Consider the following 25,813-nt stretch of genomic DNA (forward strand, 5'->3'; position numbering starts at 1 on the left):
AGATTTCCTTATGGCCCCTACATCTGCTCCCTTCAGGTTGCTGCTGAAATGGATCTTATCAGAGAAGCCTTCTTGAGTCTCTTCTGTAAGATAGTCCTGACCTGTACCATTCCCATCCCCTCTGTAACTTTATTTTCCTTCATGACACTTATACCTGTAGTGGCTAATTTACTTATTTCCTTATCTCCACTAGGATATAAGTTTCATAAGAGCAGGCACTTGGTCTGGTTTATTCATTGCTATATCCCCTGCACCTCAAAGTGAACTTAGTAAGTGCTCAGTAAAGTGCGTTTAGTAGGAAATCAATAAATATCGCATGAATGAATGCATAAATAAAAGCCTTCTGGGGAAAGTCAGTCCTCAGGAGGAAAAGGAGCATAAACGTCTCAATCTGAGGGTTGGCACAGGTGGACTGACGCTTAGCCCATGCTCAGGGCCTGGATATTTTATGTAAAAGCAGTGGCGTCATTCTCTTCATCACTATCTTTCATTCCCTCAGGCCACCCTCTAACAGTTCCTCCCCACAACTTCTCCAGCCCTTCCCATATTCGAATTCTCTTTCTCTTCCCTGCCATGAATGCCCTTTCCTCTGCCCCACCCAGTGGGCTGTCAGCCCTTCTGCACCTCACAAACGATGCAATAACCACCTTTCCTGTTCTCGCGGCATTTAATGGCCTGTAGTGCACTCAGCTGCACACAATCTCCTTTACTTCCGCAGGAGATCCTGGGGGCAGGTGCTAATGTCTTCATTTTAGTCATTCGCTGAAGCCACACAATTCATTGCGTATCTTGTCTGGTGGGGACTTGGAGACAGGGATGAAACACGCAGAGATGGTTCCTTCTCTCTTTGAGTCCAAAATCTGGCAGGGGAGATAGATGTGGAACATATAATAGGATGAATATTTTCTGACATATTAATGATTCTGAGTGTTGTAGAGGGGAAACAGGCATCTCTTACCAAGTGTCTGTGTATCTTCCATAGTTAATTTCATGTAATCTTCATGTCAGTCCTCTGATGTAAACCTAATATGAGTCCTGCTTTACAGACTAGGAGACAGGGTCTCAGACAAGACTTTTCCCAAGGTCATATGAGTCAGTGACTGTCAGGTTCAGATTTGAACCCAGGTGTGCCAGCTGCAGTTCCTGTGTTCCAACCACCAGGCTCTGTGGCCTTCAGGTTGCTCAACTGAGACCCTGTCAGGAGCAAGAGGCAGTCCAGATAGGTTCTTGGGAGAAGTGCTATTTAAGGTGAGACATGGAGTTGGTCAGAGAAAGAGGGTGGGAAAGTCTTGCAGGCAGAAGGAAGAAAAGGTGTAAAGAGAGTGGAGGTGGGAGTGAGCTTGGTCCTTTGAGAGATGCAAGAGGATGAGAGGCTGGAGCCAACTGGACTTAGGGTGGAGAGTGATAGGAACAGAGGGTGAAAGATGGGCAGGGACTGGAACATGCAGACCCTTGCCCAGGTTAGGAGTTTGTGCTTTTACATGTACATACATATATAGATTGTATATTTATATTATTGGTAGACTTACATAATTTATACGCAGGTCAGGATGGGAAATCTGTGCTCCAGGAAAATGAGGTGATTTGTCCCAGGTCCTGCAGCTCAAGGGATGGTGTGTTTCTCCCCATCTGTATATAAACAAAGCTGGAATCAGAGTCCAGGTTTCCAAGTCCAAAGCTGGTGTTTTTTTCCTCTACTGGAACTGCCTCTAGCTCTGGCTCCCACAAACTCTTCCCACCATGACAAGAAGATTAGAAAATCCTTTCCAGGATTAATGGCAAAAGAGCGCTGCCCTGCTCTCTCATCAGGCACTGGGGCACATGTGCTGAACCTGTGTTACAAGCATTAAGTCATTAATTGAGAAAATTTCGACCCCAGAGCACCTGGTGGTCCAGGCGGCATCACTTCACTCATTCCTGAACACCCACTCAACACCCACCTCCTCCCAGACCCCTGCCTGAAAGCTAGGCAGGAGGAGCGAGCTCCAGCTGCCCGGTCTAGTGCAAACCACAGTTACCATCTGTGTCAGTCGGGTCTGCATCCAACTCTGTTGCCCTCTGTCCACACTCTGGGTGTTGCACGCGTCTTTTTGTCATGCCTACCTGATTGGAACTGCCGGCAGAGTCTATTATCCTCAACTCCACGGAGCCTTCATCCAGAGACTGTGCTGTGTGGAGGGGGAAATTCTGCTCTAATGAGAACATAGCTCAGAGCCTGACTGCCAGACTGAGGAAGGAGAGAGAATGCAGAGCTGGTGTTTTGAGAGTCTACTGTGAATTAGGAAGGAGAGAAGCAGCTCTGAGTCCAATAAGTCTAAGTGGTAGACAACATGATTTGATTCTCACATATTCCTCCAAGCAACTAGACATTGGATGGGGGAATTATATAATTTTATTTTATATTGTATGCATGTTGTATATTTTCTTTTGCATATTGCATATCTTATTTTACTATACACATATGCATATGTGTATTTAATACATATTTACATATACACACACACACACAATTTTTTGTGGAGTGATTCAGGTATTAAAAGAGCGAGTAACGAATGTGGATAAGAAGCAGTGGGTGAACTGGGAAGATGATTTAGAACATGAAGGCCAGTCATAGAATCCGGGCTGTGCCACCTACTTTCTATAGCATAGCTCCTTTAAGTCTCTCTGGGCGTCTGTTTTCTCATCTGCAAAATGGGAGTCATAGCCTGCTGTTGTTTGGGCAGGTGTATACAGTTAGATGCAAAGGAATCTGAGAGTCTGGATCCTGACCTCTGCTTTCGTATATGCACAAAGGATTTCATACACGCAATGGACGAGGACACAAGAACAACTGGGAGGGAGCGAGGGAGGTGGAGAGGAATAGGTCATGCCGTGCTCCTGGGTGGGAATTGTGGGGAGGTCTGACACATGGGTGCAGGCAGAGCTGAGACAGGCTTGGAGGCTGGCTTTGACTTTTGCCTGCTGCCACTGTGACAAAGGGAAATGAAAAAGGAATAAGAGATGTCCGTGCTTCTTTCCACCAAGGCAAGAGTATAACTCAGCCTTCCCTGAGAATTAAGACCTTTTATACCTCTTCCAGAGGGAGTGGGGGAAAGTGGAAGGAAGGCACTGCGAGGGCCAGTCTTGCAGAGCCTATCACACATGGCAGAAGGAAGCAAGTTTACCTTTCAATGTAGTAACCTTCAGTAAAGCTGGGCCCAGTGAATGTTAGATGATCAATTTCTCCCCCTCTAGGATTGGGTGGCACAGTGATGATGAAGACACAGAAGGGCAGAAATTCTCTCTTCTCTTGAGGAAGAGGCCAGAAATGTGCACAGAGGGGGAAAAACGCACCATCCCTTGAAACGTCATCTAGGTTTCGTCCTCTCCATCAACTGGGTTAAATGTCTAAGCCAAGGGTCAGGTGGAGTGTGGCTCTTCTCCCTGGGGCAGGAGCAGAACATAACTAGGCATTTCTGCTTCTTCTTTTGGAAGAAGTCTCTCCTAGCACATCCTTGGGTGTTTTCCTGGAACCAGTAGGATGGATGGTTCAGATCTTCCCCACCAGAATTCTCTGAAATGGATCATGACAACTCATTCATTAAGCGAAGGCTCTCTGCACTCCAGCGGGTGAAAATTACTGTATTTCAATGCCCATCTTGCATTATATCCAGAGACGTTATCCAGCATAGCTTTCTGGTGATCATACCCTGTCCTAAATGGAAACCATATAACCTCTCTCCAGTTGACTTCTTATAAATTAGAGTTCAAAGAAGTTAAAGGCTGAAATTCTTCTCTTTCCAATTTTTTACTATGTTTTGCCTTAGTCTAAGTATTTTCATTCAACTGAGTGAATAATAGTAGGAGTAGCAGTAGCAGTACTAATTGTAACAATTGCTATGATGCATTGATCACTTACAATCAGCCAAGGACTATTCTAAGAACTTTACTGTATTAATTTATTTAACCCTTATAACTACATTATAAAGCTGGTACTCTTATTACCTTCATTTCCATTTTGCAGATGAGGAAACTGAGGCGCAGATGAGGAAACTGAGGCACAGGTGAGTGGAAGTGATTTGCCCAAGGTCACATGGTGGGTTGTCCCCCAAGTCCACGTTGCTAACCATTTAGCCACATGTCTCTGTGTGGGGTTGGGAGAATCAACAAACAGACTTAATATTATCTGGGGAAGGTGGAGACATAGAAAAGAGGAGAGGAAAAAAAAGACAATCTCCCTACTTTATGCCTCACCAGGATGCTAATCACTTTGTGCAGGTTGTGTGGAATTTAAGAACTCTGAACTTTTTTTTTTCTTTTATTATACTTTAAGTTTTAGGGTACATGTGCACAATGTGCTGGTTTGTTACATAGGTATACATGTGCCATGTTGGTGTGCTGCAACCACTAATTCGTCATTTACATTAGGTATTTCTCTTAATGTTATCCCTCCCCATCCCCCCACCCCACAACAGGCCCCGGTGTGTGACGTTCCCCACCCTGTGTCCAAGTGTTCTCATTGTTCAGTTCCCACCTATGAGTGAGAACATGTGGTGTTTGGTTTTCTGTCCTTGCGATAGTTTGCTCAGAATGATGGTTTCCAGCTTCATCCATGTCCCTACAAAGGACATGAACTCATCCTTTTTATGGCTGCACAGTATTCCACGGTGTATATGTGCCACATTTTCTTAATCCAGTCTATCACTGATGGACATTTGGGTTGGTTCCAAGTCTTTACTGTTGTGAATAGTGCTGCAATAAATATACATGTGCATGTGTCTTTATAGTGGCATGATTTATAATCCTTTGGGTATATACCCAGTAATGGGACTGCTGGGTCAAATGGTATTTCTAGTTCTAGATCCTTGAGAAATCACCACACTATCTTCCACAATTGTTGAACTAGTTTACACTCCCACCAACAGTGTAAAACTTTTCCTGTTTCTCCACATCCTCTCCAGCACCTGTTGTTTCCTGACTTTTTAGTGATTGCCATTCTAACTGGTGTGAGATGGTATCTCATTGTGATTTTGATTTGCATTTCTCTGATGACCAGTGATGATGAGCATTTTTTCATGTGTCTTTTGGCTGCATAAATGTCTTCTTTTGAGAAGTGTCTGTTCATATCCTTTGCCCACTTTTTGATGGGGTTGTTTGATTTTTTTCTTGTAAATTTGTTTAAGTTCTTTGTAGATTCTGGATATTAGCCCTTTGTCAGATGGGTAGATTGCAAAAATTTTCCCCCATTCTGTAGGTTGCCTGTTCACTCTGATGGTAGTTTCTTTTGCTGTGCAGAATCTGTTTAGTTTAATTAGATCCCATTTATCTATTTTGGCTTTTGTTGCCATTGCTTTTGGTGTTTTAGACATGGGGTCCTTGCCTATGCCTACGTCCTGAATGGTATTGTCTAGGTTTTATTCTAGGGTTTTTATGGTTTTAGGTCTAACGTTTAAGTCTTTAATCCATCTTGAATTAATTTTTGTATAAGGTGTAAGGAAGGGATGCAGTTTCAGCTTTCTACATACAGCTAGCCAGTTTTCCCAGCACCATTTATTAAATAGGGAATCCTTTCCCCATTTCTCGTTTTCGTCAGGATTGTCAAAGATCAGATGGTTGTAGATGTGTGGTGTTATTTCTGAGGCCTCTGAAGAACTCTGAGCTTAAGGTCACTGTGCCTGGCCTCCACCTTTATTATTGCAGCCAGCCTCCTCTGTCACAAAGCGGAATTTGATCTAAGAAATTCATGCTGGGCCAGGTGCGGTGGCTCATGCCTTTAATCCCAGCACTTTGGGAGGCCGAGGTGGGCAGATCACTTGAGGTCAGGAGTTCAAGACCAGCTTGGCCAACATAGTGAAACCCTGTCTCTACTAAAAATACAAAAATTAGCCGGGCGTGGTGGCACATGCCTGTAATCCCAGCTACTCAGGAGGCTGAGGCAGGAGAATGGTTTGAACTCCGGAGGCAGAGGTTGCAGTGAGTTGAGATTGCGCCACAGCACTCCAGCCTGAGCGACGGAGTAAAACTCTTTCTCAAGAAGAAAAAGAAAAAGAAAAAGAAATTCATGCTGGTCTTCCTCCTTCATCTGGGTGTTTTCTGAGGAGGCATCCAGTCTCCAGGTCTTGCTCGAGGCATTCTTCTTTCTGTGAGAGTCCTTCCTAAGTACTTACAGCCTCCATTGTCCATTTCTCCTATGAGCCCAGTGCTTCTGGTCGCTTAAAGCTGAATTGAGTACGGATTCTGTTGAGGACAAATCTTCCACCTCCGTTTGGGAACAGGTACCTTAGGATGGGCAGCTCTCCAAGCGGGGCTCAGTGTGGTGTGCTCTCCAAGAGCCCCATTTCCTGCTCTTGTCTCTGTCTTTCCATCTTCAGTGATATCCCAGGAACTTAGGTCAATTCAAGGAAAGTCAATTGCTGAATGGCATTCTTAGCAAACAGGCTTTTTAGGGAATTGGCTTTTGTTGTACTGGTTTGTCCATATATTGGCCTGATCCATATCTCATAGTTCGTGAACCCCTGAGCTTTTCTTCTTGGGAAGAAGGAAAGAAGGTATAGAAGGGGAGGAAGGAGGGAGAAGGGAAAGACCATCTGTCCCAACTTAAAACTAAGTAACTCATTGACTGACTAAGTAACTAATGCCTAGCTCCAATTAAACACACACACACACACACACACACACACACACAGACAGTATGGGCAATCGTATGGGCATATCTAGTTCCCTGAAACATCTAAAATCTCAGCTCTTGTCCTCAGGAAAACCTTTTCTCCTTGTTCATTTTTCCTTTCTCCTTTGCTTTGTCATATCTATCTGCAAGACCGAAGTCTGCTTCTAAAAGTGATCCCTGAGTTTCTGAGCAAAATTGGTGCCTGACATATGTCCTTAGATTTTTGAGTTTTTCGTATATCCCAATGTAAGACACTCAAGTGTGTAAATGGCTTTGCAAAGAGCTGGCCACTGTAAGAGCTCAATAACTATGATAATGATCATGATGACATCAAATTATATTAAGCAGCCCTTTATTGAACTCCCAACATGTGGTGAGCTGTACACTCAGCTCTGTGGATGCAGAGTTAGATAATAATAATTACAGTTAATTTTTATTGAGTACTTAGTGCATACCAAGCACTGTCTCCATGCTTTATTTCACAATCTCCCTATGAGGAGCTACTATGATCAACATTATAGGTCGTGAGGCACAGAGCAGCCCAGGAACTTGCCCGTAATCACATAGTTAGTAGGTGGGAGAGCAGCTTCTCAAACTCAGCAGGCTGCAGAGCAAATTCCATAACTGTTGGTCTCCACTGCCTCTCCCTTGCTCCTCCACAGCCTGTACTATAGCCTGGGGCAACAGTTTGGGTGGCTGGGCTGAGTAACGTGGGAAGCCCATGGGGAAGGGGACTGTCTAATTTCTCTTCTCAGAACCACCTTGTCTAAGTGAGTTTTTGAGACATCACCAGACTGAATTGTTCCTCCACGGACTCCACTTGCCTAGCCTCCGTCAATAATTTTACAACTCAAACAGCTGAGCCATGAGGGAGGTGGCTTGTTTTTGTTGCTGCACCATCTGTTTTTCTCCATCCGGCTTAATGTGTGTCTGCCTGGGATACTCGGCAGACACACTCTGCTCTGCTCACCCCTGTGCCTACGCTCTGGGCAGTGCGGAAAACGGAGCCCTGGAAACCTTGTCCAGTGGTTGTTGAGGACACTGACAGTCCAAGCCACGTGTCAAGCTTGTGCCTCCCTCTGAACCTTTGCTTGCATGGTTGCCAGGACATTATCTCCCGTACATCCTTGTGTCTTCCCCATCTTTCAATGCTGAATTCAAAGCCCACCAGGACCCTGGTCTCTTTAGATGACCCCAGGTACAAGGATCCCCTGCAGGCATGGGCATTTTGACTCCAGGATTTCTATAGACCACCCCTGCTTATCCTCTCTGACCTTGTTCTTCATCTGGCCTAATTTCCAACCTTGACATAGGACTCAACTCTATTTATGTGCCTCCGATGAGTGAAGGGACCTGTTCATTTTCTTTCCTCTACCTTACCAGGTAAGACTCTGCTCTCCTGCAGTCTTCTTCATTGCAGTTAAAGGCAGCTCCCTCTTGGCTGATGCTCAGGCCAAACACCTTGGGACTCTCTTTCTCTCACAGCCGCATCCAATCTGTCAGCAATTCCAACTGACTTCATCTTGAGAATACATCCAGAACTCTCCTGCCTTTCATCCTCCCCCGTGGTTATCTCCTGGTCCAAACCACCATCATGAATCCCTGGATTGTTGCAACAGCCTCCTAAAGGGTCTGCCTGCTTCCACCGTCACTCCCTAAAGGCAGCGTGAGCCTTTTAAAAAATGGTGTATCCTGGCCAGGCGCGGTAGCTCATGCCTGTAATCCCAGCACTTTGGGAGGCCCAGGTGGGGGGATCGTTTGAGGCCAGGAATTCGAGACCAGCCTGACCAACATGGTGAAACCCTGTCTCTATTAAAAATACAAAAATTAGCCTCACATGGTTGCACATGCCTGTAATCCCAGCTATTTGGGAGGCTGAGACACAAAAATCACTTGAACCCAGGAGGCAGAGGTTGCAGTGAACTGAGATCATGCTACTGCACTCCAGCCTGGAAAAAAAAAAAAAAAGGTGTATCCTATCTCTCCTCTGTTCATGACCCTGAGGGTTCCTCATCTATTCACAGTGGAATCTGAAATTCCTAAATTGACCTTCAAGGCTGTATGAGCATCATCTGATTTCTGACATCACCTCCTAACATGCCCATCTCACTCCTCCAATCTCAGTGCCTTCTTGGAGAGTCCTTGAACTTACAAGAACTTCATGCTGTTGCCATCTGAGACCCTTTGTCATTTTCTATTTTTTCCATTGATTATTGTCCTACATGACACTTATAGCCTTCTGGCATATTATATATTTAGGTGTTTCTAATTGTCCCTCTCCCCCAAAAAGCTCCACGAGAGCAGGGACTTTATTATCTGCTTTATCCCAGGGCTGAGAATAGAGCTTGGCATATGTTAGATATTCCAAAAATATGCAATAGTGGCCTTGATTTGAGAGGCTGGACAGCAGAGTGGTTAGGACGTGAGGCTCTGCAGCAAATCTGGGGTTCCAATCATGGCTCCACTGGTTAATACCTGATAATCTTGAACAAGTTACTTATCCTCTCTGTGTCTCAGTTTCTCCACCTGTAGAAGGCATATGAGTTGTTGGAAGGATTAAATGAATGACTACTTGTGGAACATTTATACCAATGTCCAGCACATGCTTACTGTGGTCTATAAAAGTTCCTACAGGCTCACTCCTGTAATCCCAGCACTCTGGGAGGCTGAGGCAGGTGGATCACCTGAGGTCAGGAGTTTGAGACCAGCCTGACCAACATGGTGAAACCCCATCTCTACTAAAAATACAAAATTAGCCAGGTGTGGTGGCGCATGCCTGTAATCCCAGCTACTCAGGAGGCTAAGACAGGAGAATCACTTGAACCCAGGAGGCGGAGGTTGCAGTGAGCCAAGATCACGCCATCACACTCCAGCCTGGGCAACAAGAGCAAAAAAAAAAAAAAAAAAATCCCACTTATCAGAAGGTTGTTAATTGCTTTAATGTGTCCTTACATGTTGAGGATGCCTGTGTTTCCAGCTAGACTGTAAGTCTCATGAAAGTAATCCTCAGCCAGGCACAGTGGCTCATGCCTGTAATCTCAGCACTTTGGGAGGCTGAGGCGGGTGGATCACGTGGTCAGGAGTTCAAGACCAGCCTGGCCAAGATGGTGAAACCCTGTCTCTACTAAAAATACAAAAATTAGCCGGGTGTGGTGACAGATGCCTGTAATCCCAGCTACTCGGGAGGCTGAGGCAGGAGAATCACTTGAACCTGAGGGGGAGAGAGCTTGCAGTGAGCCAAGATTGTGCCACTGCACTCCAGCCTGGGTGACAGAGTGAGACTCCACCTCAAAAAAAAAAAAAGCAATGATCTGCTCTAGGTTGTCTACCGCCATATAGCCCTTAGGCCTGGCACAGTGCCAGTGATAGAGTAGATACTGAACAAATATGTAGTGACTGGATGTTGAAGGCATTTATAAGTCTGGGTTCAATTATTTTAAAATTCCTCTGCATTACAAAATGCTCTGTTTGGGAACAGTTGGGAAGGAATTCAAATAACCTTCTCAGATGGTGGAAGATTGTTGAGAGCAGTGATTTTTAGAGAGCGTTGCCCTTTACGTGGGAGCTCTGCATCCTTTCGTCTAAGTCTCTGGTCACACTTGAAATCACTCAATACCACTTGAAGCTCACTGTCACCTCTTCCTCCACTCTGGCCCTAGCAATCATTTCTCTAGGCTCAGGCAACAGTTAATTTAAGGTAGCAATTAAATGGAACCAAATTGCTCTTTAAATATCATAAATCATTTAACAGAATGACTTTCGTCTGCCAAACTGAATTAATCCCTAAAGCTGGAAAAATGCTCCAAGTGTATATATGTGTGCTTATGTGTATTTTTTCCCTTCTGAAAATAAATGGGAAAATCATAACTTTTTACTATGAAAACTTTCCAGCACACTCAGTAGTGGAGAGAAGTATCTAATGAACTCTTGTGCACCCAACACAACTCCAACAATCATAAAAATGTTGCCAAGCTTGTTTCATCAAAACCCCCGACTTTCTTTCTTTTATTTTTCTGGCTGGAGTTTGCCAAAGTAAATCCCAGACATCATATTATTCTACTGCAGACATAAAGGAGAAAGACTTTTTTTTTTCCTCTCTCTCTACGGTGCTGCATTGCCATTATCACACCCAGAAGACCAATGATAATTCTCCAATAGCTTTCAATACTCAATCCACACTGAATTATCTGAAATGGGAAATGATGAAGGATGGGCCACTGATCTTACTGAAATAAAACTTGACACCTTCTGACATCCATCTCCTTGTTGAATACATTCTTTCTTCATCTCTCTGGTGTCTAGTTTCTATCTCTTGGGACTGTTCGTTTCTCCTGCTACAGAGACTTTCCCTTGGCATCACCTCTACCCTCTGCTTGAAAGAGCCTATTGATTTTTTGGAAGATTTGGAGAAGAGGCCTGGCACAGATTTACACAGGTCCTCTCCTAAGGGAAGACCAGGTCTTCCAACTCATCTTCAAAGATGGAGAGGATTTTGCAAGGATGCCTAGAGTCCAGCGAGGGAGACACTAATGCCTATCTTGCTAGCCAGACGTGCAAGATCAAAAGTCAGGCATTCTAGCAGCAGATGCTGTTGTCAGGGCACCTTGAGATGCCATTTGTGTCAATCTGTTTAGGTCTGTCTGCTTGACTCTCTAATTCATCCATCTGTTGCTCTGTTTGTCTATCTATCACTTATCTATTCAAGCATGTGTCTATCTAGCTAGTGACGATTCTCTTAAAACTATTTAAGTGATTGCTCTAAGCTGCTCATTGGTACAAGTAATTCATCCCATTACCGATAATTACTCAAAGCCCATTGGTTTTTGCCCTACCAACTCATGCAGAATTTTGGTCTCCTGAAAATTCAGCTCATCTTCAAACACACTGTATATTTTACTTACTTGATGTTTTGCATGTCATTCTCTCTGGACTGTAAACTCCATGAGGGCAGGCCTTTTGGTCTGTTTTGTTCATTGTTGTATCCCAGAGCCCATTTCCAGGCCTGGCATATGGTAGGTGTTCAATACATATTTAATAGGTGAATGAATGAATGAATAATTATCATCCCCCTTTTACAGATGAGCAATAGGAGCTCAGGGAGGTGAAAGAACTTGCTCAAGGTCATGTCTAGAAAAGTGAAAAACTGACCTTTGAACACAGGACCGTCCAGTTTATAGGCATCATGCTCCTAACAGATTGCCATATTGCTTCCAGCAAATTAAATTTTCCATGGCAAGAGTTATATTCTGGTTGCATTCTACTGTCTCTTCTGGAAATTTCTGTTATTGTCAAACCTGAAATCCTCTATGTTGTTTTTTATTCTAGTCACATAGAAGACATGATTTAGAAAAATTTGGATTTTTGATATACCTTTTCGCTTTGATTTGGGCACTGTATGTCTTAGAAACAAGAAAGTCGATTTGGCTGTAATGTGAACATGGGAAAAATGCAATGAAAATTATCTTGGGGCTTCCTTTATAGGCAAAAGATGTTGGGATATATGTTTTGGGGTTGTAATGGTTCATCTGACAAAAAGTCCTTCTTATTTCTTCATTTTAGCAGATATTTCTTGAGCATCTGCTGTATTTCAGGGACTCTGCTGGGTGCTAAGAATGTAACAATGAATGAGACACACAGGCCAATCTCTGTTGTTGCAAGATGACCTCCAGCAAAATATTGGGTCCCCATGAGCATATGTATATAAATAATATTTAGTTAATATCTTTTACATACTTGACTAATCTTTTAAAACAATTAGTTAACTATTATCTTTAAATTTAATTAACTTAATTATCTAACTACTTATATGACAGCTCATTTTAAAATCATTCAACTAATCATTTGTGCTTATTTATTAAAATTTTCTAATTTTAAAAGAAATAGTCATCTTACGTTGGATTACCTGTTAAGGATGTTGAGAAAAATGTGAGATTATGCAATTTTTAAAACTTTATGCCCAGTCGCAGTGGTTCACGCCTGTAATCTCAGCACTTTGGAAGGCTGAGGCGGGTGGGTCACAAGGTCAGGAGTTCGAGACTAGCCTGGCCAACATGGTGAAACCCCGACTCTACTAAAAATACAAAAATTAGCTGGGTGTGGTGGCGAGTGCCACCACCTCCAGCTACTCTGGAGGCTGAGGTGGGAGAATCGTTTGAACCCAGGAGGCAGAGGTTGCAGCCAGCTGAGATCACGCCATTGCACTCCAGCCTGGGCGACAGGACGAGACTGTCTCAAAAAAACAAAAAACAAAAAAAAAAAACTTTACTGTTTGAGGCATATGTAATTGTCATATGTAATTGTTGAAAATAAGGGAAACATTGGCAATTTCATATGGTTCAACTTAATCATGTTATCTGACTGTAAACTAAAATATTGGACCATCTTGTTTAGTTCTAGGGCTCATCTACTGAAAGTAATATCATATTTTAGCATTGGAGCTATCGTGAAGTATATGCTAAAAACTTGATCATTATAGTAGGGTTGGCTTTGGGAGGTTATGTGAAGAAGTCATACAACCTCATAAAGAGTCAGAAAGGTGATGTGAAAAATCACCTTAAGAAGACTGAATATGTGTCAAGCCTGTAAAATGTTAATGTAACCTGATTTAATATATTAGCAGAGTCAAATAAGGAAAGTGTCAATCAAAAAGAGACAGGCAGGAGATTGTGCAGCCGTGGAGATGAGAGAAAGGAGAAGGACCATTGGGATACTCAAGTCAGTACTGTCCATCTAGAAAGAAATTTTGACCAATAGAATTTTTCTGTATCTTTGAGATATAATTTACATATGATAAAACCTTCAGTGTTAAATTAAATGAATTTTGGCAATTATGTACAACTATGAAACCCAAAATACAGTACATTTTCTTCACCTCAGAAAATTCCAGGCCCTTTCCAATCAAAACCAACCTCCTTCCAGGCAACCACTTTGTGATATTTTTCACTTTGAATAATGTAGCCTATTCTAGAACTTGGTATAAGTGGAATCATCTGTATATATCCCTTTGTGTAAGGCTTCTCTTGCTAAATATAATGTTTTTGAGATTCAGCCATGTTTTTGGGCCTATCAGTAGCTTTAAAAAAATATTGCTGAGTAGTATTTTATTGTATGAATATACTACAATTTGTTTATCCATTCTCCTGCTTAGGATTGACCAGCATATATCTTTTATTGTTATAAAACATATATATAACATAAAAGTTACCATTTTAACCACTTTTAAGTATGTGTCATTTTCATTGGCACTAGGCACATTTATAATTTGTGCACCTATCACCACTACTTATCTAGAACTTTTGATCATTCCAAACAGAAGCTCTGTAGTTATAAAACAAAAATTCCCCATTCTTTCCCCAGTCCCTACCCACCTGGTAACCCCCAAACAACTTTATGCCTCTATGAATTTGATAATTCTAGACACCTCATATAAATGAAATCATACAATATTTGTCTTTTAAAGGCTGGCTTATTTCAGTTAGCATAATGTTCTCAAAGTTCATTGTTGTTGTAGCATGTGTCAGAATTTCATTATTTTTTAGGGCTGAATAATATTCCATTATATGTATATACCATATTTTATGTATTTGTTCATTTAATAATAGACACTTGTGCTGTTTTCACCTTTTGGCTACTGTGAATGCTGCTGCTATGAGCAATGGTACGCAAATATCCGTTTGAGTCCCTGCTTTCAATTCTCTTGGGTATATACCCAGAAATGGAATTGTTGAATCATGTGGTAATTCTATGTTTAATTTTCTGAGGAACTGCCATACTGTATTCTATAGTGGCTGCACCTTTCACATCCTCACTAGCAATGCACAAGGGTTCCAATTTCTCCACATCTTTGCCAACACTTGTTATTTTCAGGTTTTAATTTTTTAAAATAACAGCCATCCTAATGGATGTGAAGTGGTATCTCATTGTGGGTTTGATTTGCATTTTGCCTAATAGCTAATGATGTTGGACATCTTTTCACGTGCTTCATGGGCATTTCTATATATTTGGAGAAATATCTATTCAAGTCTTTTGCCTGTTTTTGAATTGGGCTACTTTTGTTGTTGTTGTTGAGTTGCAGGAGGTCTTTATACATTCCAGATATTAATCCCTTACCAGATATATGTTTTACTAATATTATCTCCCATCCTATGGGTTATCTTTTCACTCTCTTGATAACATCCTTTGATGCACAAAAGTTTTTACTTTTAATGAATTCCAATTTATCATTTTTTTCTTTTGTTGCCTGCACTATTGGCATCATATCCAAGAAACTATTACCCAATCTAATGTCATAAAGATTTTCCCCTATGTTTTCTTCTAGGAGTTGTATAGTTTTAGCTCTTCCATTTAGGCCTTTGATTCATTATGAGGTTTTATATCCTTTTGGTATATGATCTGGTATAAGGGTCCACCTTCATTCTTTTACATGTAGATATCCAGTTTTCCCAGCACCATTTGTTGAAAGCATCATCATTTCTCAATTGAATAGCCTAAGCTCTCTTTTTAAAAGTTAACTGACCATATATATGATGATTTATTTCTGGACTCTTCTATCCATTGGTCTATATGTCAGTTCTCATTCTAGTGCCAAACTGTTTTGATTACTGTAGCTTTGTAGTAAGTTTTGAAATCAGGAACTGAGCATCCTCCAAATTTTGTTCCTTTTTCTTTTTCAAAATTATTTTGGTTATTCAGAGTCCTTTGAGAGTCCATAATAGTTTAAAAATGGGTTTTTCTGTGTCTTCAAAAAAGCACTATTAGGGACAGGGCAAATAACTGCGGCTCTCTGGGAACACTGAGGCTCACACCACGTCGAGGCACAAGCTGGTAAAACCCCAGCACATCAACTTGGACGAGGACCAGGGTGAGCAGCAGCCATAGCAGCTGGCCCTAGCATTTGCAGATGTGGCCCCAGTGGCGCTGGTGGCCTGGGAGCTGGGGCTGCTGTAACAAACAACCACAAACTGGATGGCGTAAAACAACAGAAATTTATTCTCTCACCATTCTGAGGCCAGACGTCCAAACTTTAGGTGCTCCAGTGAACCACCCAGGGAATCACGATGATAAAGTGCCTTCATTGGGAGGAAACACACAAATGTGAGAAATGTTGTGTGGAGTTCTTTAGCATTTTTGAGTTCTTAGAACATAAGAAAAATTGCACTAAAAATCCACCTGTTGTGTTGTCAACATGAATGACAGCGAGGGGTCAGTGCCTTCAGGAGACTTCTCCGGAGCTGTGCTGAGCCACCAGCCACTTAGTTCAAGCAGTAAGGATGGTCACAGGGAGAATGGTGGCAACCTAGGGAGCGTGAAGGAGGAGCTGGGTGTGGAGTCTGTGGTACACTTAAAAACAGAGATGGCCCTGCCACCCACACCCCAGAAGATAAGCTATTTACTTAAAGGCAAAGTGGCCAACCCTATGTGAGCCTGCAGGCAATACAGGGCACCAAAGTGGCAATGAATCAGTGGAGCTTAGATGCATTGCCAGCCTCCGTGCCCAGTAACAACAGCATCCCATGGGTCCTTGAGTAGGTCCTGTGTCTGCAGCAGCAACAGCTACGGTAGATTCAGCTCACCAAGCAGGTCCTCATCCAGGTGGACATGTGGGCCTTACACGCCTTCTACTTAGGTGGGGAAGGGGCCAACACCCTGAAGGCCTTGTGCAGCCACCTGTCCCAGCAGGTTTCTGCGGCTGTGGTTTTGTTCAGCCCAAAAGCTGGAAGCCAAGGTCTGTCTCTGGGCACCTTGAAACAAGCCATACTACCTCACACCAACATCCTTTTCACCACCAGTTCTCCATCCCCAGGGCTGACGCCCTTTGCTGTGAAGCTGGATGGGACCAGGGGGTGCCAAATGTAATGTCCCACCTCTTGAGTGCTTTGCTTTCTCAGGCCCTGGGATTGGTATGCTTCCAAAGTCCTTTCTCCACTGTAGCACTAGACCCATCCAAGAAAGGGAAGGGGAAGCCACTGAACATCTCCTCAGTGGATGTTAAACCCAAACATGAGGTGATCCTCTACAAGGACAAGTGTAAGTACTGTAGCAAGGTTTTTTGAGACTGATAGCTCCTTGCAGATCCACCTCCACTTCCACATGGGAAGAGAGACCCTTTGTGTGCTCTGTCTGTGATAACTGCTTCACCACCAAGGGCAACCTCAAGGTGCACATTCACGAACATCCCTAGGTGAAGGCAAACCCTCAGCTCTTTGCTGAGCTCTAGGACAAAATGGTGGTAGGCAATGACATCCCCTATGCACTCTTTGTACGTCAATAGATGAACTGAGTCTCTCTTTAGACAGAAAACCTGTTCTTGTAATCCCCTTTGTAGGGCTACCTCAAAAGCTCTGTTTGGGGCCTAACCCCAAGGACCTCACAGGTGGCCCATTGCCCAGTGACATGTAGCCCACACTTCCTGGCATGGGGCCAAACCATAATTCCCCAAGGGTTGGTGGCTTCCAAGAAAGTGGGACCCCTGAACCAGGGTCAGAGACCCTGAAATTGCAGCAACTGGTGGAGTACACCGACATGACCACCACTGACCCCAACAAATGCCTCATTTGCCACTAAGTATTAAGCTGCTAAAGCTCCCTTTAAATGCATTGCTGCATCCACACTCTGGAGACACCATTCCAGTGTAAGATCTGTGGCTGAGCTTTTTCTACCAAAGGCAACCCTTAAGACACACTGGGGTTCACCAACCCAACACATCCATAAAGGTGCAGCATCTGTGCCTTTTCTATCAGAAGAAGTTCACTGGTGCTGTGATGTTGCGGCAGCATATTCAGATGGACCTGGCCAGTCAGATTCCCAACCTTCCCCTGCCAGAGAATTCCTGTGACTTTATGGGTCCTGAGCCAATGACGGTGGATGAGAATGGCAGCACCAGTGCCATGTGCCATGATGATGTTTTTGAAAGCACCAGTGTAGATGAAGTCAGCTCCCAGAGGCCTCTAGTAGTTCCTCAAAGGTCCCTGTGCCTCTTCCCAGCATGTAGTAGGCATCATCCACACTAGGGTTCACCAAGCTGGGTTCCTTAGATGCCCTGGGAAAAGTGGGTCCTGCCCCTTTTGGCCTGCAGCACCAGAGCAGCAGAGAAAACAGTTCCATGAAGACCAATAGCTTGACCAATGACTGGTCCTCACTGATGGGAGACCAGGAGTATCAGAGCTGAAGTCCAGACATCATGGAAGCCACATCCTTCCAGACTCTCCCCGGTCAATGGCCAAGCAGAAAGGATCAGTCAAAGTCTCCTGATGCTGGGGACAAAGTAGAAAGCTCTGAAAACAGCCCTACTAAGATAGAAGGTTGGAGCCATCTCCCTTCAACGTTTATCCAAGCTCAGTCAATCTATGTCAAAGTTGAAGTCCCTGGCACATTTGTTGAACCCTCCACATTGTCCCTGGGGATGACCCCTTTGTCAGCAGCCTAGCCATGCCAACAGGCCAAGCAACACAGCTGCATGTGGTGTGGGAAGAACTTCTCACCCATTAGCTTTCTTCAGATTCATGAGCAGACTCACACTGGAGAGAAGCCTTTTGCATGCAACATTTGTGGGTAAGCTTTTACCACCAAAGGCAACCAGAAGGTCTACTATGTGACTCAGCACGCCATGGTAGGAAGCTGGCTATCGAGAACACCATGGCTCTGTTAGGTATGGATGGAAAGAGTCTCAAATATTTCCCAGGGAAATCCTGGCCACTTCAGTGAACATGGGCCCTGTTGTGTGGAACCAGGACACCAGCACGCTCAATGGTGGTCTGGCCAAGAAGACCAATGAGATCTCTGTGATCCAGAGTGGCAGTGTTCCTACCCTCCTGGTTTCCTTGGGAGTCAGCTTCAATATAAATAACGCCACTGTCTCCAACGTGGTTGGCTTCCAATTAGGTATCAGTGCAGATATGGAAAAAGCAGTTGCTACTGGGAGCATTCCCAAATACCAGTTTCCTCACTTCCTGGAAGAAGATGAGCTTGTGGTCAGCCAAACTCAAGGAGAACTTGCATGGAAGGAGAAATGCAAACAGAGTGAAATCTCTAGAATCTGCTCTTTTTAATAAGAACTCATCTCCTGGCCAGACGCGGTGGCTCAAGCCTGTAATCCCAGCACTTTGGGAGACCGAGGCAGGTAGATCATGAGGTCAAGAGATCAAGACCATCCTGGCCAACATGGTGAAACCCTGTATCTATTAAAAATACAAAAATTAGCTGGGCGTGGTGGCGAGCGCCTGTAATACCAGCTACTCGGGAGGCTGAGGCAGGAGAATCATTTGAACCCGGGAGGTGGAGGTTGCAGTGAGCCGAGATCACGCCACTGCACTCCACCCTGGTGACAGAGCGAGACTCCGTCTCAAAAAGAAAAAAAAAAAAGAAACGAAAAAAAAAAGCTCATCTCCTGTTTTCTTTTTCTTACTGGTATGCAAATGATGTTTACCAGGGTTATGACCACAATCTCAGGCAAGTCCTACAATCATGATTGTTGCTATGCTGCTTTGCAAAAAACGAAAAAAAAAAAATTCACACCCAAACAAGTACAGACTAAAGTTATTTTTTTAAATTTTGGAAAGAAGTGGGTCTTGCAAAGTAGCTTTGTTACTTGTGGCAAACTGTATACATAGAATCTTTGTACAACCTAGAGTGACTTTTTCCAAAGACTGTTATCTATTTCAAGGTAGAACCGTTGGACCTTATTGAACCACAGTGGAAAAGACAGCTAACTACTTAGCCTGTTGAAGAGAGGGGTATGGATACTTCCCTAGTAACTGATGTGGGTAAAAGGACAAGGTCTTTCATCTATTTAGGTACCTGTTTTATATGTCCCCAACCCTGTCTCCATCTTTTCGTTTGTTTGTTTGAATGTACTTAAAAAACAACAGCAAAAACCTAAGGTTGTGGAATTATAAAATTGCTTCAGCCTTAGAACCTTAAGTGGGATGCCCTCATATCGACTTTTATTCCCAGGCACATAAAAACACTAATCATTAAAATTGTATAGAGAGCAAACTGATTTTCGTGTTTTGATTGGATATCTCACAACTTTGCAGAATTTATTTATTAGCTTCAATTTTTGTGTGTGGAATATTTAGGGTTTTCTACATATGAGATCTTGTTGTATGTGAACAGTTACTTCTTCCTTTCCAATTTGGATGCCTTTTATTTTGCTTTCCTAATTGCGAATCAATGTCTGTGTGGCTGCTTATTTAGATACAGCTCGGTTGGCCTGAGAGTGCTAGTGTCCTAGCCACATCTCCCAGATGCCTTTGTCTTCCTGAACCCCAGAAGACATGGGTCCTTGAGTGGGGAATCTCAGGTGACTTAATTTAGTTTGCCAGTGCTTACTGTATTGGAGAACTAGGTTTTCATTCTTGAGAAGAAACTCCTGGAAGCTCATTTTCTATTACAGGTTCACATACTAATTTTTTTTGTTTAATTTCCTTAGTGTGACTTATGCCAAGTAATTATGAAGATTTTTTTTCCTTGAATATTTCATGAAGGCTACAAAGTTGGGATAGACAAGTCCTGGGTGTGAAAGCTTTAATTTATCTACCTCTTTCATTTTTCATTTTGTGTAGCTATAGTGTCTGTTTTCCGATTTTAAGACCACTGAAGTATTCCCAGGCCCTGTCATAAACCTAAAAGTTGATGTATTGGTGGGAAAAATTGGACGTTCAAGATGTTTTTGTGACTCCTGTTTTTGTAATCTTTTGTACATGTAACAATATTGAGCAAATGAAACATTGCTGTAGGCTGGGTGTGGTGGCTCATATCTGTAATCTCAGCACTGTGGGAGACTGAAGCTTGAGGATCACTTGAGCCTAGGGGTTCAAGACCAGCCTGGGCATCATGGCGAGACCTTGTCTCTACAAATAATAAAAAATTAGCTGGAGGTGATCTTCATCTATGGCCCCAGCTACTCAGGAAGCTGAGGTGGGAGGATCACTAGAGCCTGGGAAGTCGAGGTTGCAGTGAGCCATGATGGCACCACTGCACTCCAGCCTGGGCGGTAGATGAGACTCCATCTCCATAAAACAAAACAAAACAAAGCAAAGAAACATTGCTCTAATGATTTAATGAGAAAGGAGAATGATAGATTCTAAACTTCTGGGAGGGAAGTCTTTCCCCTCTCTGTGGAAGGCCCTGATTGAAATGTGGATCCAAGACTGTTAGCCAAAATCTTGTCTGTTAGTTATTGCATCTGTCTTGAGGATTCCTTACCACTTTTTTTTTTTTTTGCCAAGTTGTACCTTTCCTTCTGGAATTGTAAATGAGCACAGTGATAGTACCTGTTTACACTGTGAAGTGGATACTGTTACAGAGAACACACCAGGGCTTTCTCACTATTGAGCTAGTAATGCCCCTGTGAATATATGATCTACAGAGAAACTCCTATAGTTGTACCTGCTGATGCTGTCTGTTGGAAAATAAATTTTGAATGTTTATTCCCTCCCCCAGAAAACACTTCTAGGACTTTTGTAAGGATTGCATTGAATCTGTAGATTGCTTTGGGTAGTATTGTCATCTTAACAATATTAATTCTTCCAATCCATGAACATAGGATTTCTTTGCACTTATTTATGTCTTCTTTAATTTCTTTTAGCAGTGTTTTGTAATTTTCAGCATACAAGTCTCTCTACTCTTTGGTTAAGTTTATTCCTAAACATGTATTCTTTTTTGATGCTATTTTAAGTGGAATTGTTTTCTTAATTTCATTTTTAGATTGTTCATTGCTAGTGTATAGAGATGCAAACTGATTTTTGTGTTTTGATTGGATATCTCACAACTTTGCTGAATTTATTTATTAGCTTCAATTTTTGTGTGTGGAATATTTAGGGTTTTCTACATATGAGATCATGTTATATGTGAACAGTTACTTCTTCCTTTCCAATTTGGATGCCTTTTATTTTGCTTTCCTAATTGCGCTGGCTAGAACTTCCAATACTATGTTGAATACAAATGGTGAAATCTGGCATCCTTGTCTGTTTCTAACCTTAGGGGAAAAGCTTTCAGTCTTTCACCATTAAGTGTGCTGTTGCCCATTGGATTTTTATATATGACCTTTATCACGTTGAGGTGACCAGTGGATTTTGTATTGGCAAGATCATCACTAATATGAAGTTTGATTCAGAAGTTTACAGCCAATGCTATTCAAGTATTTTGGTTCCATTGGCACAATAAATGTTCCTGAGGGTTGGAACATGTTTATTGATGATATGTGAGATGATTTTATGAGGCACAATAAAACGGGATCAGAAAGCATTGGGTCCCATTTTCCAATTGGCAGAATTTAATTTCTCACACAGAATTCTTTTTTTAACCTCTCTGATTACATCAATGAGAAATCTCAGTCTGATGATTCTACATCTTTAACACTTCTCTAACACTAGGTAACTTTTCACAATGAGAGAATAAATTTCAGTTGTAGTACCTTTAGCAAACCACAGTATCTCAGTAGATTTTAATGGTGTTGTCTTATTTTATTTGCATTTATTTTTCCTTTTATTTCTGGTAAATAATATAGATTTTCACTTATTTATAGCTACAAAATATTATAGATTAGAAATGTAAAGATTTATTTTAAAAATTCAGTATTTTAAATATTCAAGTAATATACAAGAGAGCTGGCCTTCAAAAAGCTATGCAAATGCATCCATTTGACTAAGGAGTAACTTCCTAGTACCAGGAAGGAGATATAAGCAACTTATTTTCTCATCAAATGAATGGCGCTTTGCATGGGGAATACAGATGTGCAAGGTTCCATTAAATCGATGTGAAATTTGATGATGCCCCACTTTCCCTAAACCCAGGGAGGAAGAAAGAGGAAGGTCCTGGAGTAAAAAGCTGTAATTTTTTAACCTTCAGACTGACAATTCCTACAACCCCTAAAGGAAGGAAGAACAGTTACTTCTTCCTTTGCAATTTGGATGCCTTTTATTTTGCTTTCCTAATTGCTCTGGCTAGAACTTCCAATACTATGTTGAATACAAATGGTGAAATCTGGCATCCTTGTCTGTTTCTAACCTTAGGGGAAAAGCTTTCAGTCTTTCACCATTAAGTGTGCTGTTGCCCATTGGTTTTTTATACATGCCTCCATTTGACTAAGGGGTAACGTGTGTTACGTGTGTCCAGGGGTGAAGATCAGCATTTCAACCACTGTGTCTCAGCAGAGCAATAGCAGTGGCATGGACTAACTGGGCATCTTACTACATCCAGCTAACCTGGAGTGTTGGCCACATCTGTGCATAACCCAAACTTCTTAGTGGTGGCCAAGGTCTCCAGAGAGAGGCTTCCCAGGCACATAAAAACACTGATCCTTAAAATTTTATCATTCTGAAGTGCAAGCACATTCTATTTGTATCTCCTCTTAATTGCCATATGATTTTTTAAATGTTGCAAAGACAGTTTTACATTTAAGGGAGACCTGCAGGCTTCAACTCTATTAGGAAGTTATCTGGTGACAAAGGAAAAAAGAACTTCTCCATATATAGATGTATTTGTTTGGGGGCTTTCAGCCCCTCCCCACAAAGCGATGGTCCAGGAGCACCTTATTGAGATAGTAAATAATAGTAGCAGTGAATACAGCAAACAGTCATGTAGGTGGCACCTGAAAGACCGAAGTTTAAAAAATATGAAGCAGGACCATCTGTTACTATGAGACGAATGCATCAGTCCATCTTATCTTGATGCCGCTGAACATTTGATTCATCTAACTCCTCTAGTTTGGAGTATCTAATCATCAGATGACCTTTGAATATTACTTGGCTGTTAACAGGGAGAGAAAATACTGGTCACATGGAGTTAGAGAAATCCAATCTGTGTGATAATGATTTCGCATTGAAAACAATTCAATTAACTTTTTGGTTTTAAACATTAATCTTGAGAACTTGGGTAATGTGAATCTGCAACTGAAAATGAATCCATTGTGGGTGTGCTGGCAAAATCGAGGATTCAATTTGCAAAGCTGAGGCTTGTATGTGGGACTGCAGGATAAGCACCCAGGTAATTACTGGCTTTACCCAGACCTTCGTGGGCACTGGCTGGGAGTGAGATGTATCCAGATGGGGGATCTCTGAGGGACCAGCTGGATCCTGGTCCAATGTAGAAAGCCATTTATGCCTTTCAATGCATTTTGGTTTGTTTGTTTTTGTTTTTGAGACAGAGCCTTGCTCTGTGGTCCAGGCAGGAGTGCAGTGGCGCAATCTAGGCTCAGTGCAACCTCTGCCTCTTGGGTTCAAGCCATTCTCTTGCTTCAGCCTGTCAGGTAGCTGGGATTACAGGCGTGCGCCACCACGCCTGGCTATTTTTTTGTGTTTTAGTAGAGATGGGGTTTCACTATGTTGGTCAGGCTGGTCTCAAACTCCTGGCCTCAAGCAATCTGCCTGCCTCGGCCTCCTAAAGTGGTGAGATAACAGGCATGAGCCACTGCGCCCGGTCCATTCAATCAATTTTTCAAGTAACTGCTAATGCCTCCTAATCCCACCTCCCCAAAATAACAAATAATAAACTCACTATTCAAAATTCTGGGCCAGGCATTGTGGCTCACACCCATAATCCCAGCACTTTGGGAGGACAAGACGGGTGGATCCCCTGAGGTCAGGAGTTCGATACCAGCCTGGCTAACATGGTAAAACCCTGTCTCTACTAAAAATACAAAAAAAATTAGCTGTGCATGGTGGCACACACCTGTAATCCCAGCTATTCAGGAGGCTGAGGCAGGAGAATTGCTGGAACCTGGGAGGCGGAGGTTGCAGTGAACCAAGATTGTGCCATTGTACTCTAGCCTGGGTGACAGTGAGACTCTGTCTCAAAAAATAAATAAATAAACAAATAAATAAATAAATATAAAAGATTCTGACATATTTAATGGTTCAGGATAGTTACATGATTTGGGGAAGCTAAGACAGAGTGACCAATTCCACTTGGGTGGAAATTTATCTGGCTTTCTTCAATTCTGGATACATTTCTCTATTTACCATATTAGCGGGGTTACAAGTGAACAACCTTCAAGATTTTTCCCCTTCCCTTTCCTCCCCTCTTCTCTCCTCCCCTCCCCATCTTTCATCTCCTCTCCCTTCCATTTCTCCCCTTCTCTCTCCTTCCTTCCCCTTCCCTCCTTTTTCTTCCATCCTTTCCTTTGTTCTTTTCTCTCTCTTTTGTTTCCCTCCATAAATGAGTATGTGCTTTGTATTAGATCCTGTGCTAGTGGCAAGGGATAAACAATGAAGATAGCCACTAACCTCTTAGACCGTACAACCCAGTGAGGAGCGAGGTGGGAGATACAGATGAGTAATACTACTGATCATTGCTAATGTTTATTGAGCAAGTTCTGTGTACCAGGTACTATTCCAAGAGCTTTATATGTTTTGATTCGTCTAGCCCTTACAACACCCCTATGAGAAAGGTATTAGTTTTATCTAGTTTATAAAGAAACTGAAGCACAGAGAGGTTAAGTAACTTGCCTGAGGTCACACAGCTAGGAAATAGATGCTCTTGGACTGGAACTCCAGCAGGCTGTTTCTTGAATCCACACTCTTAAACCCTAACCATATACAGCATGAAAAGGACCAGAAGAGGAGAAATACAGGGTTCCATGGGATCTTGGAAGACAGGCATCTTTGTGGTGCCTCTTGGGGTGATGTGGTGCTATTGAGGATGATGGCAAAGTGACTGGAGGAGAGAGTGCCAGAAGTCACAGGAAAAAGACACAAGAACTTACTGGACAAGAGAAAACCTCATAGGATGGAGGCTTCCAAGTCCCCATGAAGATTAAGTGCTTACTCCGCTACTGATAATACCCTCTGAGAGGAGAGAATATCCCATCTGCTCCTCAGAGAAGCTTCCTTTGGCTATCATCATGGGCATCCTGGCCCCTCCTGATGGTTTGAGAGATGCTACCCCATTGCTTGACTTTCTACCAAAGGCAAGTCCCAGGTGACACCCAGCACATTCTTGTGTGTTTATAGTAGGACAAGGTGAATTGTAGGGCAGTTTCCCTGGAATGATCCCCCCTCCTGCACCCCAGCAGAACCAAGCCTCATGCTGCATGAGAACCTTCCTGCAACCCCTAATGCAATCTTCCTTCCTGGTGGGGACGTGGGAGAAGGTGTCTAGAAGACATGATCTCTGAAGGGTGATGTATTAGTCCGTTCTCACGCTGCTATAAAGATATTACCCAAGACT

At 42.7% G+C, this 25,813-nt stretch overlaps 1 long non-coding RNA gene and 1 pseudogene across 1 annotated transcript in view; both read left to right on the forward strand.

The window, feature by feature from the left end:
- The window catches only part of LOC134760425 (uncharacterized), a 146,191-nt gene that overhangs the window by 32,532 nt on the left and 87,846 nt on the right, over positions 1-25,813 (forward strand). The window contains exon 2 of the long non-coding RNA XR_010137840.1: positions 4,004-4,043. This is a non-coding gene — a long non-coding RNA (uncharacterized LOC134760425). The remainder of the gene's footprint in view (positions 1-4,003; positions 4,044-25,813) is intronic.
- Positions 11,127-18,693, forward strand: LOC100447502 (sal-like protein 4; annotated as a pseudogene).

Source organism: Pongo abelii, chromosome 18, assembly GCF_028885655.2.
Source record: "Pongo abelii isolate AG06213 chromosome 18, NHGRI_mPonAbe1-v2.0_pri, whole genome shotgun sequence".
Lineage (NCBI taxonomy): Eukaryota > Metazoa > Chordata > Mammalia > Primates > Hominidae > Pongo > Pongo abelii.